This window comes from Equus quagga, chromosome 1 (genome assembly GCF_021613505.1).
Source record: "Equus quagga isolate Etosha38 chromosome 1, UCLA_HA_Equagga_1.0, whole genome shotgun sequence".
Taxonomy (NCBI): Eukaryota; Metazoa; Chordata; class Mammalia; order Perissodactyla; family Equidae; genus Equus; species Equus quagga.
This window is the reverse complement of record NC_060267.1, coordinates 162,025,674-162,043,195: the sequence shown is the minus strand read 5'-3', so window position 1 is coordinate 162,043,195 and position 17,522 is coordinate 162,025,674.

Genomic DNA, 17,522 nt, shown 5'->3' with positions numbered 1-17,522 from the left:
TATATTGGTGATATTGGTCCTTTGTGATTTACATTTTTCTGGCAGTTTTTATTTTTTGTATTTGTGGGTTTTACATTACAATTTTTTAAATGTAGTAACAGTTATCTATCTTTAGTTGCTTTTAGATTGTGAGTCATAGTTAGCAAGAATTTCCCCATACCCAAATTATAAAATTCTCTTTCAGTATTGATACAGTTTCGACGTTTACGTTGAGCACTCTGGTCTGAATGTAACCATGATGTTTGTATGAGGTATACATCTAATTTCATGTTCACTTATTTTCAAAATGACTATCCAGTTAAGCCAACACTATTTATTAAAAATTCCATATTTCCTCCGCTGACTTATGTTGCCATTTTTATAAAACACTTCATTCCCATAATCATTTGTGCCTTTTCCTTTACTAGTCTCTCCATCTATTTACGCAACAATACTTGCTATCCTGTTTTAACTGTAGAAGGTTTTTAAAAATTTACTTTTAGGTTTTACTATCTAGTAGGGCTGGTAGACCTATATTGCTCCTTTGTTGTGTCAGAGAAATATCCATCGATTCTTATTTTGGTGAATGTTTTATCAGGATTGACCATTGACTTTTGTTTATTGCTTTTTCACACCAGCAAGATGATCATGTAATTTTTCCTTTAATTCTATGAATGTGATACTTTATCTTATAGATTTCCTAATATTCAGCAATCCTTGTGTTCCTGGAATGATTGTGACTTGGTCACATTATAGTGTTGTTTTTAAAAAACTTATATTGGGAAATAACTTTAAACTTACTTTGTATTAGTGTAAGAAAAATGTAAAAAACCCCATAAACCTCTTTATACCCTTAATTCAGCTTCTCTGATTGTTAAGATTTGGCACATTTGTTGTATCATTCTCTCTGTCTCTCTCCACACACACACACACACACACACACACACACACACGGAGTTATGTTATACCCACACATACCCAACCACACATACACATACATATAAAATTTTTTATGAACCATTTCAAGGTGTTACATCATACTGCTCTACTCTTAAATACTTCATTGCATATTTCTCAAGAACAAGAACATTCTCTTACATAATCATATTGCTGTTATCCAATTCAGGAAAAATAGTTTTAATACAATATTGAATTTTTCTTCAAACTTTTGGTACGATTCATCAGTGAAGCAATCTGGGCTTGTGCTTTTCTTTGTGGAAAGATTTTTGATTTCTAATTCTATCTCGTTACTTGTTATTGAGCTGTTCAGGTTTTCTATTTCTTCTTGAATCAATTTGAGTGTTTCTGTCTTTTGAGGAATTTTTCCATTTCATCTAGATTATCTAATTTGATGGAATACAATTGTTTATAGCATGACTTTATAATCCTTTTTATTTCTGTAAAGTCAGTAGTGATGCCCAGCTTTCATTCCTGCTTTTACTAATTTTAATCATCTCTCTTTTTCTCTTGGACAGTTTACCTAAAGGTTTGTTGATCTTTTTAAAGAACCAGTTTTTGGTTTCATTGATTTTCTTTATTGCTTTTCTATCCTCTATTTCATTAACTTCTGCTCTAATCTTTATTTTTCTTTTCTTCTGCTTGCTTTAGGTTTAGTTTGCTTTTCTCTTTCTAGTGTCTTAAAATGGAAGATTATGTTATTGATTTGAATCCTTCTTCTTTTTCAGCTATCAATTTCCCTCTAAACGCTGCATAAGCTGCATTCCATAAGTTTTGGTACATTGTATCTTAATCTTCACTCATCTCAAAGTGTTTTCTAATTTCCCTTATGATTTTTTTCCTGACTTTTCTTTTTAGGAGTTTGTGTTTCAGTTTTCACATATTTCAAATTTCTTCCTGTTGTTCAATTGTTTCCTATTATTCATTTCATTGTGGTTGGGGAACATGCTCATGTAATTTCCGTCATTCTAAATTTATTTAGGCTTGTTTTATGGCCTAGAATAGGGTCTATCTTGGAGAATCTTCCATGTGCACTTGAGAAGAATGTAAATTTTGCTGTTATTGAGTGAAATGTTCTATAGATATCTGTTAGATATTTGGTTTATTGTTGTTAAAGTCTTCTATTTTCTGCCTAGCTGATCTATCCTTTATTGAAAGTGGGTATTGAACTCTCCAACTATTATTGTTGAATTGTCTGTTTCTCCTTTCAGTTCTGTTAGTTTTAGCTTCATGTAATTTGGGGCTGTATTTTTAGGTTCCTACATGTTTATGGTTGTTATATCTTCCTGAAAGATTGACTCTTTTATTATTATAAAATGTCCTTTATTTACAATAACTTTTTGTGTATTAAACTGTGTTTTGTCTGATTATTAGTATGGCCACTTCTATTTTCTTATGTTTGCTGTTTGCGTGACATTCTTTGTCAGTTGATACTCATAAGTGAGATTGATCTACAAATTTCCTTTTATTAGACAACTCTTATCACCTTTGGTATCAATATTATACTTGCTTTGTAATAAAGTAGAAAGTTTTCTTTCTTTTTTCATGTTTTGAAAAATATGCCAGTTACAAATAAATTTTGAAACAATCATGAAAATTAGATTATCGACTTGAACAGTAGATGATCCCAAGGAAATATGGTTAATTTTATGGTATTATGGTTGCAGAGGAAAACGTTTTAATTTTTAGTGATGCATGTTGCATTATATAGGGACCAAAGGACACAATGTTTGGGCTTACCTTAAAGTACTTCAGTAAGGAAAAAATATCTCAAATCTTGACAGTTCTTAAATCCAGGTAACGTCTACATCATGATTTGCTGTATTCTTTCTATTTCTTGTGTATTTAAAATTTTTTCCATAATATAAGATAGAGACATAAATTCCAACCCAGATTTACTTTATTTGAATTTTCAAGTATTAAGCCAAGGGATCTGTATTTTTTCTTAAAGCCTCTCAAGAAATTAAGAATATTGTCTAAATCCACAAGAACAAAGAGCAGGGAGGGAGACATTATCAGTTGAGAGATTTTAATAAAAATTCTAGAGATGTGTGGGAATTGATCAGGTAGAGTGAGGGAAGGCACATGTTAGATTTTTTGCAAAGAGGAATACAGAAAGGAGCAGAGATTATGTGTACTACAAACTCAGATGCCTCAGTATGGTGACAGACAGGAGTGAGTTGGATGGAGAAAATTGGATGAAAATCTGTATTTGGAAGAGCTGACCTCTCTACCTCCCACTAGAGCAAGCAGAGCCCAGGCAGCCAGATGTTTACCTCCAGATAGGATATTGGAACTTCTATCTATTTAGAAATTCAGTGACCCCAGATAAAAGACATTGGCATTTGGATGACTTCTCTGTGTCTAGCACTGTACCATTCACTCCTAGAAATGTAAAAGTTGCTTCAAGAGGAACTTATCTTTAGGAGAGATCATACTGACTTTCCTGAAACAAGAAAGAACTAAAAAACTATAGATATGTCCATCTCTCAAAGAGCTGTTAGATTTGCATCCACCCAAATGTGACCTTCTCAGTAAAGGTTACTTAGACCCCTCCACAATGTGCTTTTTCCCCCTCGGCCTCATTGAGATATAATTGAGATATAACATTGTGTAAGTTTAAGATGTACAATACGGTGGGTTGATACATGTATGTAGATATTGCAAAATATTTACCACGATAAGGTTAGTTAACACATCCTTTACCTCACAGAATTACTATTGTATTTTTGTTGTAGTTATGGTGAAAACATTAAAGCTTTACTCTCATAGCAACTTTCAAATATGCAATACAGTATTGTTAACCATAGTTACCATGCTGTACATTAGGTTCCCAGAACTTATTCATCTTACAACTGAAAGTTTATACCTTTTGACCAACAATTCCCCATTTCCCCCACCCCAATCCCCTGACAACCACCATTCTACTCTCTGTTTCTATGACTTCAGTGATTTTAGATTCCACATTTAAGTGAGCTCCCCTGTGTTTTGATCAAACATCCCAATATTTGATGAACAAGTCTCCAAAGTAAGGTTGCTCAGTTTCCAGTCCTGTCGTCACTACTCACTGGACTGCATTTCCCAGACTTCCTTCCAGTTAAGGATGACCAGTGGAATGTGAGTAGAAGAAGCATGTGCTACTTAACTTCCATCTGTGGTCTTTCCCCCATTCACCTGGCTGGAATGGAGTCAACCAACAACGTGAACTTGGTAGCCTCAAAATGAAAGGCACCTGAGTCCTTTGGTTAATGCTTAAAAGAATGTTGTCTGGCCACTGGCGATACCTAGCTTAGACTTTAGATGAGTGAAAAATAAACTTGTATCGCATTAAGCCACTGACATTTGGGAGGTTTATTCTCTTAGAGAAGCCAGCTTCACTCTAGCTAATATACCATTCTTTCCTGCTTTCTTACCTGTCTTAGCAAATAAAAACAAAGCCAGAGCCAGCCCTGACAGCCTAGTGGTTAACATTTGGTGCTCTTACTGCTTCAGCAGCCCAGGTTCCTTTCTGGGTTGTGGAACCACACCACCTGTCTGTCAGTTGCCATGCTGTGGTGGTGGCTCACAGAGAAGAACTAGAAAGACTTCCAACTAGGATATGCAACCATGCACTGGGACTTTGAGGAGGAAAAATAAAAAAAGAGGAAGATTGGCAACAGATGTTAGCTCAGGGTGACTCTTTCACTGCCAAAAAAAAAAAAAAAATCATCCTTAATTGATAGCCACTGCTCAACAGTTCTTAAAAAACACAAGTCCAGTTGCACCAAAGGAAGCGCAGGGAAAAGCGATGGCTTCATGTTTACTCTTTGTTCCCTTGTAGATAAGTGACTGGCTGTTCTATACACTGCAGGGAAAGCCGTGGAATGTTTAAAAGACCACAGAATGCTCATTTCCAATAAGCAAGGGCTAATAACAACAATAACAGCAATACCATTAATGGTAATAATAATAAGCATTAATCTCTCTTCAGCAAACCCTGAATGGCATTCAGTGGCCCAAGGGCCATTATGACTCGGGTGTGAGTAGGCCCTGCTGTGGGCCTCTTTTAAGGCAAAGAGGGGACACAAACGTCCGAGCCTGGCACACAATAGAACATAACCTCCTTCTCTCTTTTCACAAGAAGCCAGTGGAGATCTGTCAGGGCAAAAGCTTTCTACAGAGCCTCCTAGATTGCGAACGCCCAGTGCCGAACACTTTTCCTGGAGAATGCCAAGCAGGCATAATAAAGTCAGTAATTTCTCCTGCCTGCAGTCTTGAATTAGGTCACATGGTAGAGCTTTTTAGGCTGATAAAAAAAAATACCACAGAACTTTAGAGAAATGGTTACACCTTATTAAATCATTTCAAATCTCTGGAGTTGCATCTCTTTTATGGCTCCAAACTGGCGTACCTGTTAACTTAAGAGTGTTCAAATTTCTCTAAACTACTATTGTATTTAAGACATAGTGCCATCCCCAAACTGCACATGAATTACAGAGCATCAGGGAGAGAGAGACTCACCATTTCCCGGCTTAAAAACCTTCACCACAATTAGCAGTTAGTAGCTTTCAGAAACATTTGCTGGATAAGTAACCACGGTCAAATCGCATAATTTCGCCCCCACTCCCTCCTTCTCTCTTTTCGTTTATTCCAGGGTTTTGAGTGCTGGTCTAAGAGCTATAATTTCATCTTTGGGCATATTTCTTCAGGCATTCTTAATGAGGCGTTTGATTTGCCCAGTCCTGCCTTCCTGAATTCAGCCTTTTAGGGGTTTGGGGTGGGAGAGTGTGGGAAAAAGGGAACGTGGAATACCACGAGGAGTCGAAGAGATTGTGAATTATCTTATTTCCCCCTCAGGCAAGGCTATATCTAAAAGTATTCTCGACAGATAATTTTCCATTCTCAAATATTTATTGCATGCCTATAGTGTGCTGTGCATACTCTAAGCATGAGAGATACAAAAATGAATTTATCTTATTTTTAAAAAGCTTTCAAAAATGTGGGAATTTTCGTTGTGAATTTCTTTTTATAAACTCAGTCTAAGAGTAACTAAATATTCTTTTATTATTTAGCAACTTTGGACACGAAAACAAAAAAGAAGGGAAAAAAGCAGTCCGTAAAAAACTGGAGTTTTGCCTGTCTTGTGTGCTTAGTTCTGGGAGCCTTAAATATGTGCTCAATAAACATTTGCCCAGTAAGTAGAAGAGTTATGGGAAAGAAAGTCATTCAGATAATTCTCTGATAATTGAAATAAAATAGTTAGGATCAAATAAATGAAATATTTCCAGAAAAGTAACATATCTCCATACTGGGAGTATGAATTTTTGTTTTTATCACTTGACATTGTATGTGTGTGGATGTCACCAATGGGTTACATTGCTAAAGTTTCCTTCTAAGTGCAACTAAGAACTCATTGTGAGAGGAATAATAAGCGGTTGGTAGGTCTCCAGTCTATTCCACAAAATCCTGCATTACAGCTTTTCAACGAATTAAATAGAATTTTTTTGGCAAAATGGATATATTTTAACAGTGAAATTCAGTAAGAAATCATGTTCTTTTGCTTGGCTGTTGCTTGAGAAAAGCAGGTTTAATTAGGAAGTTCATGAGGCTATGGATATAGCGAGCTTTGACAGAAATTTGGGGATGGATTTTTCACTTCTGTCACTAGCTTGAATAAGTTAGATGTTTGTTTCCTGTTTCTTTTTGTGAGGGATGGGCAGGCAAGAGGTTTAATACTTCAAAGTGTATTTTATTTTCCTTTTCCCGGTATATTGGTAGAAATTCCCTTTCATTCATCAGGTGATTTTTTGGGTTCACCGATGAACTAAATGGCAGGAGAATGAGGAGACGTTTCTGAGGAGAACAGAAAATGATTGGAACTAGTAAGAGATCAAAATGAGACTGTGTGGTGGAAATAAGGGTAGTGAGGGGTGAAAATAGTGAGACACCAGGGTCCAGCATTTGTACATCATTCCTTAAGAGGGCAAAAAACGGCGGTAGAGGAGAGAACCTACCGGAAGTGACTGCCAGGAACAGTCCAGGTGGGCTCCTTAGGAGAGTGTGGTCAGCAGGCGCAAAAGGGAAACCGCATAGCGGGACAAGATAACCTACCTGAGAAATGAACGGGGGCTTACTGACTTGGGTCTAAGCTCACTAGGGAAGAAAGAGAGATATTGTTGTGTTTTACTTTGAGGGTTGGGAGACCTTATTGTCCTCAATGCTGCTTCCCTTAATATGGGGAAAGTTGAGAAGCCTTTAGTATGTTAAGCAAGTGGCTGAGAACTATATTGTCCCAAAGCTGGAGGTTTGGAATGTTAAAGGAGCAGTGGGGAAGTTAACTTTGGGAATTAAATTCCCTGAAACTGGGAGGTTGAGGGGTGGGGTAGTTCTTGCTTTGTGTCCAAGCAATTGGACCAGGGTTCTGGGACCTCCTATGAGGGGTAATGTGGATGCTGGGCCTGAGCACTAAGCGCTGGTGGAGCTGGGAGCTGTGACACAGGTTCTAGAGGCACGTTTGCCCTAGGGAGCGGATGCGGCAAAGATTCAGCCTTCTTGCTTTCAAGAGGTCTGTGGAGATCCAGACAGTGAGCATCTTCTCTGTGACCCCAATGAACTGAAAGCGGAGGCTGCCTTCAATGCCCCTGGGTTGCCATAGCAGTAGATTTCTTGTAAGATTTCAAGTGAGGGGAAAGTCACTCTCCAAAATGACTGAGATGTGATTTCTTAGAACACTTATTGTGTGGAAATTGAACTACATTTAATGTAAATTAGAAAAATAAAAAATATATTCTGCTGTTGGTGTATCCTCACATGCTTGTTTTTATAGTTTTACTACATACGTAACAGTCCAGAAAAATACATAGAATTGTTTTGAATGTTTTAGAATTTTATATAAATAGTATCATATGATTAAAAGTCATATGATTAGAGTGGTGTGTGTACTGTGTTATTTATTTAAAAAAAGATCTGAAGCAAATATAGTAAAATGTTAACATTTGCTAAATCTGGATGGTGGATATACAGGTGTCTTGTATGTTTTTATTCCTGTACTTTTCTGTATGTTTGAAACATTTGGTTATTTTTAAAAAGTAAAGAAGAAAAAGAAAAAAACAAAAATGAAGACAAAAGCCAACATGATGTTCCCGGGCTCCAAGTGTCAAGGAACGTTTAATGTCGGTTGTACTTGAAATGTTTGTGAATTGGTTTGTTGCACCTCTTGAGGCACTCGAACAGCTTGAGTTGAAGCCTTGCCTGTTTGAGGACATAGTGACATCACAAACTGAACATGTCCCAAATAGAACTCTTGAACTTTTACCACCACATCTGGTTTCTACTTCTCTATTTTAGTAAAAGCTACCACTATCCATTCGATTACTTAATTCATCCAGAAACCTAGGAATTATCCAGGATTCTTCTTTTTTCCTAACTTCCCATATTCACGTCATTGATTCTGTCTCCAAATACATACATCAGAACCCAGACCTCTACCTCCAGCTCTGCTGTCACTGCCTCATTTTGGGCCATCTTCTTCTGGAATGCCTCAACAGCCTCCCAACTGGTTTTTCTGATCTGACTCTTCCCATATCGACTCCTTCTCCGGACAGCAGCAAAAGCCGTTTTCTTAAAAATGGAAATTAGATCATTTTATTCCCCTGCCTAAAGCTTACAATGACTTCCCCGAATGCAAGCATTTAACCACAGCCTACAAGGACCTGCACGCTCTGACTCTTGTCCTTATCTCCAACCTCAGGTTCTACCCCCACCGCACCCCGCTTTCCCACCCTTCATTTCTGCTCCAGCTATTCTTAGTTACAGGAACACACCAAGCTCCTTCTCACCCTAGGGGTTTTGCATTTGTTCTTTCCTCTGCCTGTAACCAGTCTCTGCATAGCAGACCCTTCATTCTTTAGGTCTCAGCTTTAAGTTCCTCACTGACCACTGTATTTCAACTAGATCCCCCACCTTGCATTCTTTATTAACCCCCATTTTTGTTTCTTTCATAGAACTTTCTGAAACTTCTAATTTTATTTTACAGGAGGGGTTAATTGATTGATTGGCACTTATCAGTTTTTGGCTGCCCAGGATCTAAAGTCCTTTCATATATTTGGGGACTCTCCCATCTAGTGAGTCTAAGCCTATCTCCAGAATAGAAGTTACAAAGGGCTGATACTCACTTTCTCAGAGTCCTTTGCATTTTGGACACAGGACCCAGACTGTGCCATTCAAATCACTTGCCCCAGACTCTGACTTAGAAGCTAGTGAAGTGATGAAACAGGAACTACCCAGAATTGATATGGGTGAGAGTGGCCGCAGCAGCAGCACTTAAATCCAATTCCAGAAATGGTAGAGACTGTGGTTATAGTGGAACTGGCTGGCTATCCAGTTCCAGAGCCGTGGGCAGTCCAAGCTAGGGTGTGTATGTCCACCAGTGGAACTGGGATGTTGTCACTGAACCCGTGGCATGATTTGTGGCCTTGTTCCTCACCATATAGCCTCCAAACCTGTTCCCCTAGCACTCTGTGTGATTCTATGAGTTAGCCAAACAAATACTTTTTAAACAGTTACCTTTTCTGTGTGAAACTAAATCTAGTTGATTCCAGTTTGCTTGTCAACATTGAGACTAGGGTGAGGCAAATGAGGGACATGGGGCATGAAATTTTAGAAGGCTCATGATTGGACCATGAAGTGCCAACCCTTACTTGCATGTCCGTGAGAGTGAGGCCTCCTTAAATTGTGTCCTTGGGGGCATCAGGTGCCTCACCCTAGCCCTGGCCCTGTGCTTGCAATGGTAAGAAGATATTAAATTCAACTTTTCTTGAGGCCTGGAGTTTCTGCAAATAGGTAAGAAATGGCCCATCTCATAGAACTAGGTGGTGGGATATTTCTGCAGGACTAGCTAAGAATGAGATGATGCTTATTCTCCCAGAATTAACCCATCACTCTCTTTCAGTCTGCATAAGAGGAAGCACAAAGAATAAATTGGAATTTAGAAAGGCTGGTAGGGAGAATCTCTTTTCAGGCAATTGTCAGTGTGCTATATTTCTCCTACCAATAGGGGAGGGGAGGGATGTGTTTCCCCTCACCTTGAAGTGAGTGGAGCTTCAAGAAAATAACTTGTAGTCCTGTACATCTCCTGTAAAGACTGAAGGACACACTGACTAGTATTTTGAGTCCAGCATAAAGATGAGAGGCTGTGGTTGGCTTATTGCCCTTGGGTGGTGGAGTAGGGAGGCAGCATTGGGAATGGCCAGAACTTCCTGAGTTGGGCAGGACAATTGGTAAGTAAGTCTCCTGGTGAGAGAGTTAGACATTTTAAATGGGAGCTGGCCTAGGTTCTCTACCCAAGAGAACAATGTAGAGGAGCTAAGGGATTCAAACCAAGAAATGAACTGCCCGAAACCAGAGGCTGGTAGACAGGGTCAAAAATGACCAGCTGATAGGACCTTGACTCTATCAAGGGAAATGCAGATATGACACCAATGAGGGGTCTCTAAAAACTCACAAAATTGCCTTAAGAGAAAGAATCAACACTTGTCATCTACCTCATCCAGAGGGTATTCTATCAGATTCCGACTGTGGCAGTTGGGTAAAACTTCTGTCCTCAAGCCCTCAATAATACCTCCTCCCTCACCACAAGACATGGCTCCAAGAGGCTTGAAAAATAAGAGGAATCACAACTTCCTTGCTACCACGACAGCCCAGGCAACCATCACCTCTCACCTGGATTTCTGTAGTACTCTCCTGGTTGGTCGTCCTTCTCCCGGCTTTTTCATTCATTCTTATCATATCAGCTCAGTGATCTTGATAAAACTCACACAAGATCATGTCATTCCACTGCTCAAAACCCTCCAGTGGCCCACAATGACCTATAAGGCCCTACATGATCTTGGCCCCTCTTTACGCTCTGGCCTCATGTCTTTCCACTCTCCCCCTCCATCATTCTACTGTAACCAAACTGTCCTCCTTGCTGTTTTTCAAATAAGCCAGACCATGTCCTGCTCCAGAGCTTTTGCGTTTATTCATCTTTGACCCAGAAACTCTTCCTCCATTTATGCATTCTTTTACTTCCATTTCTACTTAAATGTCATCTTCTCTGGACACCGCTACTTTCTTGACCCTTACTATCTCCTTTTCTACTATATTCTTTACTCTAGAACTTATTACTATTATATTACACATTCAATTTATTTATCTACTAGAATATAAGTTTCATGAAGATAGGAAACTTTGTCTTTTTTTTTCATTGCCATAACTCCAACATCTAGAACAGTGCCTGAAAGAATAGGTGCGAATAGTTATTTGGTCAAAGAGTGAGTCAGTAATGGGTGGGAGTGGAAGTATACCCAGAAAGAGAAAAAGCTGGCCATGCCTTCTTCCTTCATACATGCTTACCCCGTGGAATCTTCCAGACCCAGGGAACAAATCAACTGAATATGTGGTGCAATTTTAAACTAAATGGATCTTGGGGTTCTAATATTACACTAGACTAAACTTTTTGCTACCACAAGACAGAGACTATTTATTACCTGGTTATGACCAGAGAAGTTGTGGGAAAACCCAAGATGTCATGTTGGGGAAATGGAAGTAGAGTAGATAGGACTTTATTCATAAGTGCAGTGTACCAGATAGTTCAATTTACTGCTTTTGGGCACAGAAAAGAATTGCACTTCCCCCCTTTATTTTGGTCTTAGACATGGCCTTTTGGCTTTTTATGCCAGTGAAACGTGGGTAGAAGTGACATGTCATTTCCAGACAGAAGCTTTAAAAGCTAGTGCATCGTTTGCCATGTTCTCTTTCCATTGCTATGATGGTCATGAAAACTCATGTTGACATAGTGCCTCAGCTGGCCTGGGTCATTCAATGACTCCAAGGAGGAAAATCCTAACTGCCGACCTATGATGGACAGGCAGTAGCAGTAAGAAATAAACCTCAGTGGTGATAAGCCTCTAAGATTTTTAAGTTGTTTGAACAGGCCAAATATTTGATAGACTATGGTGATCTTCATATTTTTAGCTTCCTGACTTCCAAGCATGTGGTTTGAATTTTCCACCACCTACTTTCCATGGTTAAGCTGGGCCATATGGACTAGTTCTCATCAATGACGTGTGAGCAGAAGTGATGTAGGTGCCTTATAGATGAAAGCATTCAAATGCAAGATGACCATCCAGAGATTTAATTCCCTCTGCTAAAGGGCCTGGAAGTTTATTTTCCCAACTGAGAGTCTCTGGAATCTAGAGACCCAACAGAGATCTTTGAAATGTAGTGGTTATTTGTAAAAGGTGAGTTTTCCAAACAAACAGGCTAATTCAGTTTGTTTTTCCTGCCTTCTTCCCTCCCACCCTCCTCCCTGCCTTCTGTTTCGTAGTAATTATGGTTGCTGCCCCCTCAAAAGTCATTCTATCCTAAATTGTTAGTCTTAGGCAGTTAGTTAATCCTATTCCTCTTGCCAGTGATTGGCTTATAAATAGCATGTGATCAAAGCCCGCCAATGAAATATGACTAAAGTCTTGTGGGGAATTTCTGTGAAAGGTTTTCTTTCTCCAAAAATAAAACACGAGAACAATTCATTTCCTTCTTTCTTTTAACATTGTTGTGTCTGGTGTCATGCCTGGAATTACCACATCCATTTTCCTACTGGCCCAAGGATGAAGCAAACACACAGAAGGACTGAGCCAAGTAAATTGCTAAAAAGCAAATATGGAGCTCATCCTACTTCTGGACTTCCATTATGAAAGTTAATAAACCCCCATATTGTTCACATCAGTTTGAGTTAGAGCTTGCTGCTGGTTGCAGTCCAAAAAATCCTATCTGATACACCTTCATTTCTTTATTTCTTCCTCACTTTCCTCCAAAAAGTGGATTTTCATTCAAATAAAAAGTAAGTTAGTGAGTATATAAGCCATATAGTTGGTAGACCCATCCAAAAAAGTATCTTGCTAAGGACTCAAGGAGAAGGTCATGAGTTTGAGAGAATGGAGTAGAAAAAATAGAGCCAGTGTTAACCAATAGGTCTGAAAAACAGAAGTATTTGGTAAGAAACAGAATACAGAAGATGTATTAAGCATAGCAGAGATAGATGAAGAAAGTGGTTCAGGATTAAATCTGTGAATGGCAGATGCCGATTAGAATGTTTCTTCATGTCCTCAGCCAATAGAAATTTATGTCTTTAAAGGACCAAACTGGATCATATGGAAATGACAAGACTCTTCATCACTTTTCATCTTGAGCACATTTTAATAAGTTATCTAACATAAAGATGGTTTTGGCATTAATACAACAAATCTCTGCTTTCAAGGCTTTTGTATCATGTTATAGTAGGAAATATATTGAATAATCTTACGTTTGGACTTATGTAGTATCTTTTAGTTCTAACAGTTGCTAAGAGTTTTTAAAATTACTTAATGTACTAAACATGTATTCTCTATCTACTATATTCAAACATTGAGGTTAGCACTGTGACTATGAGAAGATTAGTATCTACTGTAGGTCTTTAAGGACCAAGAGTCAAGTCAGGGAGATAAGTACATTTGTCATTAGCTTTAAACACCCAGCAAAATGGAATAAGTGTGAAGTAAGAGTTCTTAAAATGTTCTTTAGGAGCCCTTTGAATGATCCTTTCATTCCAACTAGGTGACTCAAGAAAGTGACAGAGGAAAGGACACACCTAAGTTGGGTCTTGAATAATGGATAGGCCTTCAAAAGAGAGATATGTTGACTAGTCTAAGACCGTACGTAGAATAAGGACATTTCCAAGAAAACAAGAAGTCCAGTTAGGCTGGATAGAATTATACATGAGGAAGTCTACTGGGAGTTAAGCCTGGACAGGTACATTGGCAACTGACAGTACCTAAACATCATGCAAAGAGCACAGCCCTTATTCTCCAGGCTATCCAAAGAAATTGTTTTCAATCAGAGGAATGAGATCAGGTCTGTGAAAGTCAATCCAGGCAGCAGTGTGGGGGATATACAGTCATGCATCACAAAACAACACTTTGGTCAATGACGGACTGCATATTCGATGGTGGTTCCATAAGATTAGTACGATATAGCCTAGATGTGTAGCAGGCTATACCATCTAGGTTTGTGTAAGTGAACACAATGACAAAATTGCCTAAAGACACATTTCTCAGAGTGTATCCCATCATTAAGCAACACATGACTGTATGTTCAGGGAAGGGAGGAATGAGGGATAGATGAGAAAGACCTCTTAAGGAGCTACTTAGGTGGTGCAGATGAAGGATAAAGAGTATCTGAAAAAGGACAGTGTCAGTAGGGATGGGAAAAAAGGGAAAGGTCAGATGCCATTGAGGCAGAATCGACAGTTTTGGAGGAGCCTTGTGACTGAGTTTGGCCAATGGAGTGTGGGTGAAAGTGAGATAAACTAGCGAAAGGCCTGGTCCTTCAAACATCCCAGGTGACCTCTCAGTCCTCGTTTCCCTTCTGAAACAACCTTGGAAAGTGTACCAGATGTTATAACCACGCAATGGAAGGAGCCCAGATACTTTTGTCACAAGATACTAAGGAGAGCCACCTGACCTCCACTGGACTATGACATGAAGTTTTTGTCCTATTGGTTACAGCAGGACAACCTAGCCCACACTAACTTAAACACTTGTTTTTGGAGAATTCCATGAATTTGGTTCACAGTGCGATGATTTGGTGGTAACTACCTGGCACTTGGAATGGCATGTTTGGAGTTCAAGAGGATGTTAAGACTAGAATCGCCACTTTCCTATTTATCCCCATAAAAATTCCATGTAAGAAATGATTAGTATATACAGTTCAAAGGGACCAAGAACATTATTTTTTCCCATTGAGCAAAAATACTGCAGCTAATGTTAGCTCCAACATTTGAATTCTTTCATCATTTGTCTGAATAAACTTTCCCACCCCTGCACTCAAGACCAAAACTTTAGAAGGAAAACCTATTCCATTCTCCCAAAGTACTCTGGGGCTGTAGGACACAAGAACAGGAGAAATCTGTGTGATGTGGAGGTCACCAAGGAGGGCTAAAAGCTTCTAAAACCTCTCCATCAGAAAAGATTAAATTGGTATCTGAACAGAGCTTTACATCAACAGGCAAACCTCCTCCTTTAGGGATAAAAGCCTATTCCATCAGATATGTGTTCACTTTCCTGACTAAGAGTAAAGAGCTTCTAAAAAGGAGAAGCATGGATTCCTGGAGGCATTTATTTGGGTATCCTACAAGGCTGACCTCTCTGCCCTCACCCCCACAAGGCCTTGATAGGAGCAACCTTATACAATCACGACACAGATCAAGGGCTTTCTTAGGGTTCATAATAATAACAAAAGCAAACATTTATCAAGAACTTACTAGACCCCATTCCTGCCCTTACACTTATTCTCTTATTTAACTCTCACAATAGCCCTCTGAGTTAGATTGTAATAATCGTCCCTTTTGTCAGGTGAATAGGAAGCTTAGTGATTTGTTGAAGTCACAGCATATGGGATGCCCCAGATTCAAACCCAGGTAATCTGATTTCAGAGTCCAAGTTCTTAATTACTATATTCTATTGATTTGAGAAGTCACTTTTTGAAAAATTTAAGATCTCTGAAGTGATTGCTTGCTGTATTTTCATTGAGAGTGTTTTTTCCTTCTTTGTGGTGCATAAAATAATAGTACATCCTACAATTGATTGCGTTTTAGGTTTCATAAATATAATACAATGCTAATCGGCCTCTACTAGCTGTTCAGGTAAGCCTAATTAGGCAGGAGAGCAGGGACTGACTTAGAAAGAAGATATATATTAGGGAAGAGCTTTCCAGTTTTCTTACAGAACAGAATGCATTATGCGAACAAAATCTGACATAGAACTCCATAAGTAAAGTAAAGAAAGGTGGTATTTTGTTATCATAAAAGTACTTTATGTACAAATATATGATATATATTTATTAAATGATTAATCAGTGAGACTACTACTTAGCACGTTGGAGACCTCCAGTAGGTTGAATTTCTATTTGAATGTGTAGGCTTTTCTTTTATAACTAGTATTTTAAAAATATTTGAAGATAATAATTTAAGTCATTATATTCAAATCAAATCTGGAGGAAATTAGGACATATCTCTGCAAATCTATAGTTTGAAAACTATTCTCTAAGGATGGTTTAAATCACCATACGACAACTGTCTTCATAAGGTCAGAAGATCACTCCAGTTTCTTTTTAGTACTGGACATTATTACATTGAAAGGTATTTAGAATAACTTAACTCTCCAAGGAATAGCCCTGTAGAATTATAGACCTTGAGGGCGGCAGAAGAAATACTTTCTTCAAGTTCTCTGACTTCATCAACATCACTCCTACTATCACCAGGCATTTTTAGCAGCATAATAGTACTTCCTTGAGCCGGCTCTCCAGGTTGGAGTCCCAGCTCCATGTTTTACAAACCACATGAGCTTAGACAAGTTGTGTAACATTTTCTAGCTTTGAATTTCACCTATAAGTAGGAATCAAAATACCAATGGTTATTTTGTAATATTGTTTTAAGAAGCAAATGAGATAATATGAATAAATCACTACCCATAATGTCTGTAGTACACAATTAATAGATTTTAATTTTTCTAGTTACTATGGTTCCTCTACAAAGAGAAAATTACCATGCTAGGGGCTTGGGACAGAAAGATGCTCAAGTGGTGGTTTCTGCTCTCCAGGAGGTCTCATCTATTTAAGGAGATTAGAAATAAACATGAAAGATAAACAGCAGTAAAAGTCGACACAAAGTGAGAGCCAAATGAATGACAAAGAGAAAGGTGCCAAAAATCACAGGAGTAAGAGCACCTTGTTTTCAAATTATATTTATTAAGGAAGTTTCTAGACCTCATGGTGATATGCATTTGTATGACAGAAGTTGCCATCTGGGAATCTGTGGGATATATCTGGGCCACTGATTACTGATATTGGCCTGTCATGTTTGGAAAGGTTTTGAGCCAACTTTTAAATATTAGAATATTTCATATAAAAGTCTAGATTTTCATACATCTGTGGCTCTCCCCAGGTCTAGAGCCTTCACCTCTTTCTGGAGGAAATGTGAGGAGAGGCGTTCCAGCCTGAGCTTGGAAACACAGGGAAAACACATCCAAACAACTTCCCTAAAAATTAGCAGCCATTTGCAGGGGGCAGTGACATGGCCCTAGCCTTCCTCTGAGACGGGCCATCTATGAAGAATGCCTCCAAAGGAGGAGGAGACTTGGCTGTCCCTCAGTGGATGGTGCTAAGATCCCTGAGATGCTGGGCAGGAAACTTCCCTGAGGAGCCCCGTCCCTTTGTTCAGCCATTTTGTGAGGAGATGGGAACCAACACCATGTGAGGAGGATAATGTTTGGAAAGGTAAATGTCTAAACTATGCACAACAAATAGTTATCTAGAGATCCCTGACATATTTCAGTCTGTCCCCAAATGTAGTCACATCACTCCCCTGCTTAATAGCTTTCAATGGCTTCCCAACGGCTTTGAAAAGAACCCCAAAACAACACCAAACTCTTTACACTGATTGACATAGAAAACACTTCATGAAGTGGCCTCTGGCTACCTTCCTAGGCATGTTTCGAGCAGCACAAATCTCCCAGTGAAGCCTCTGTGAGCTAGCC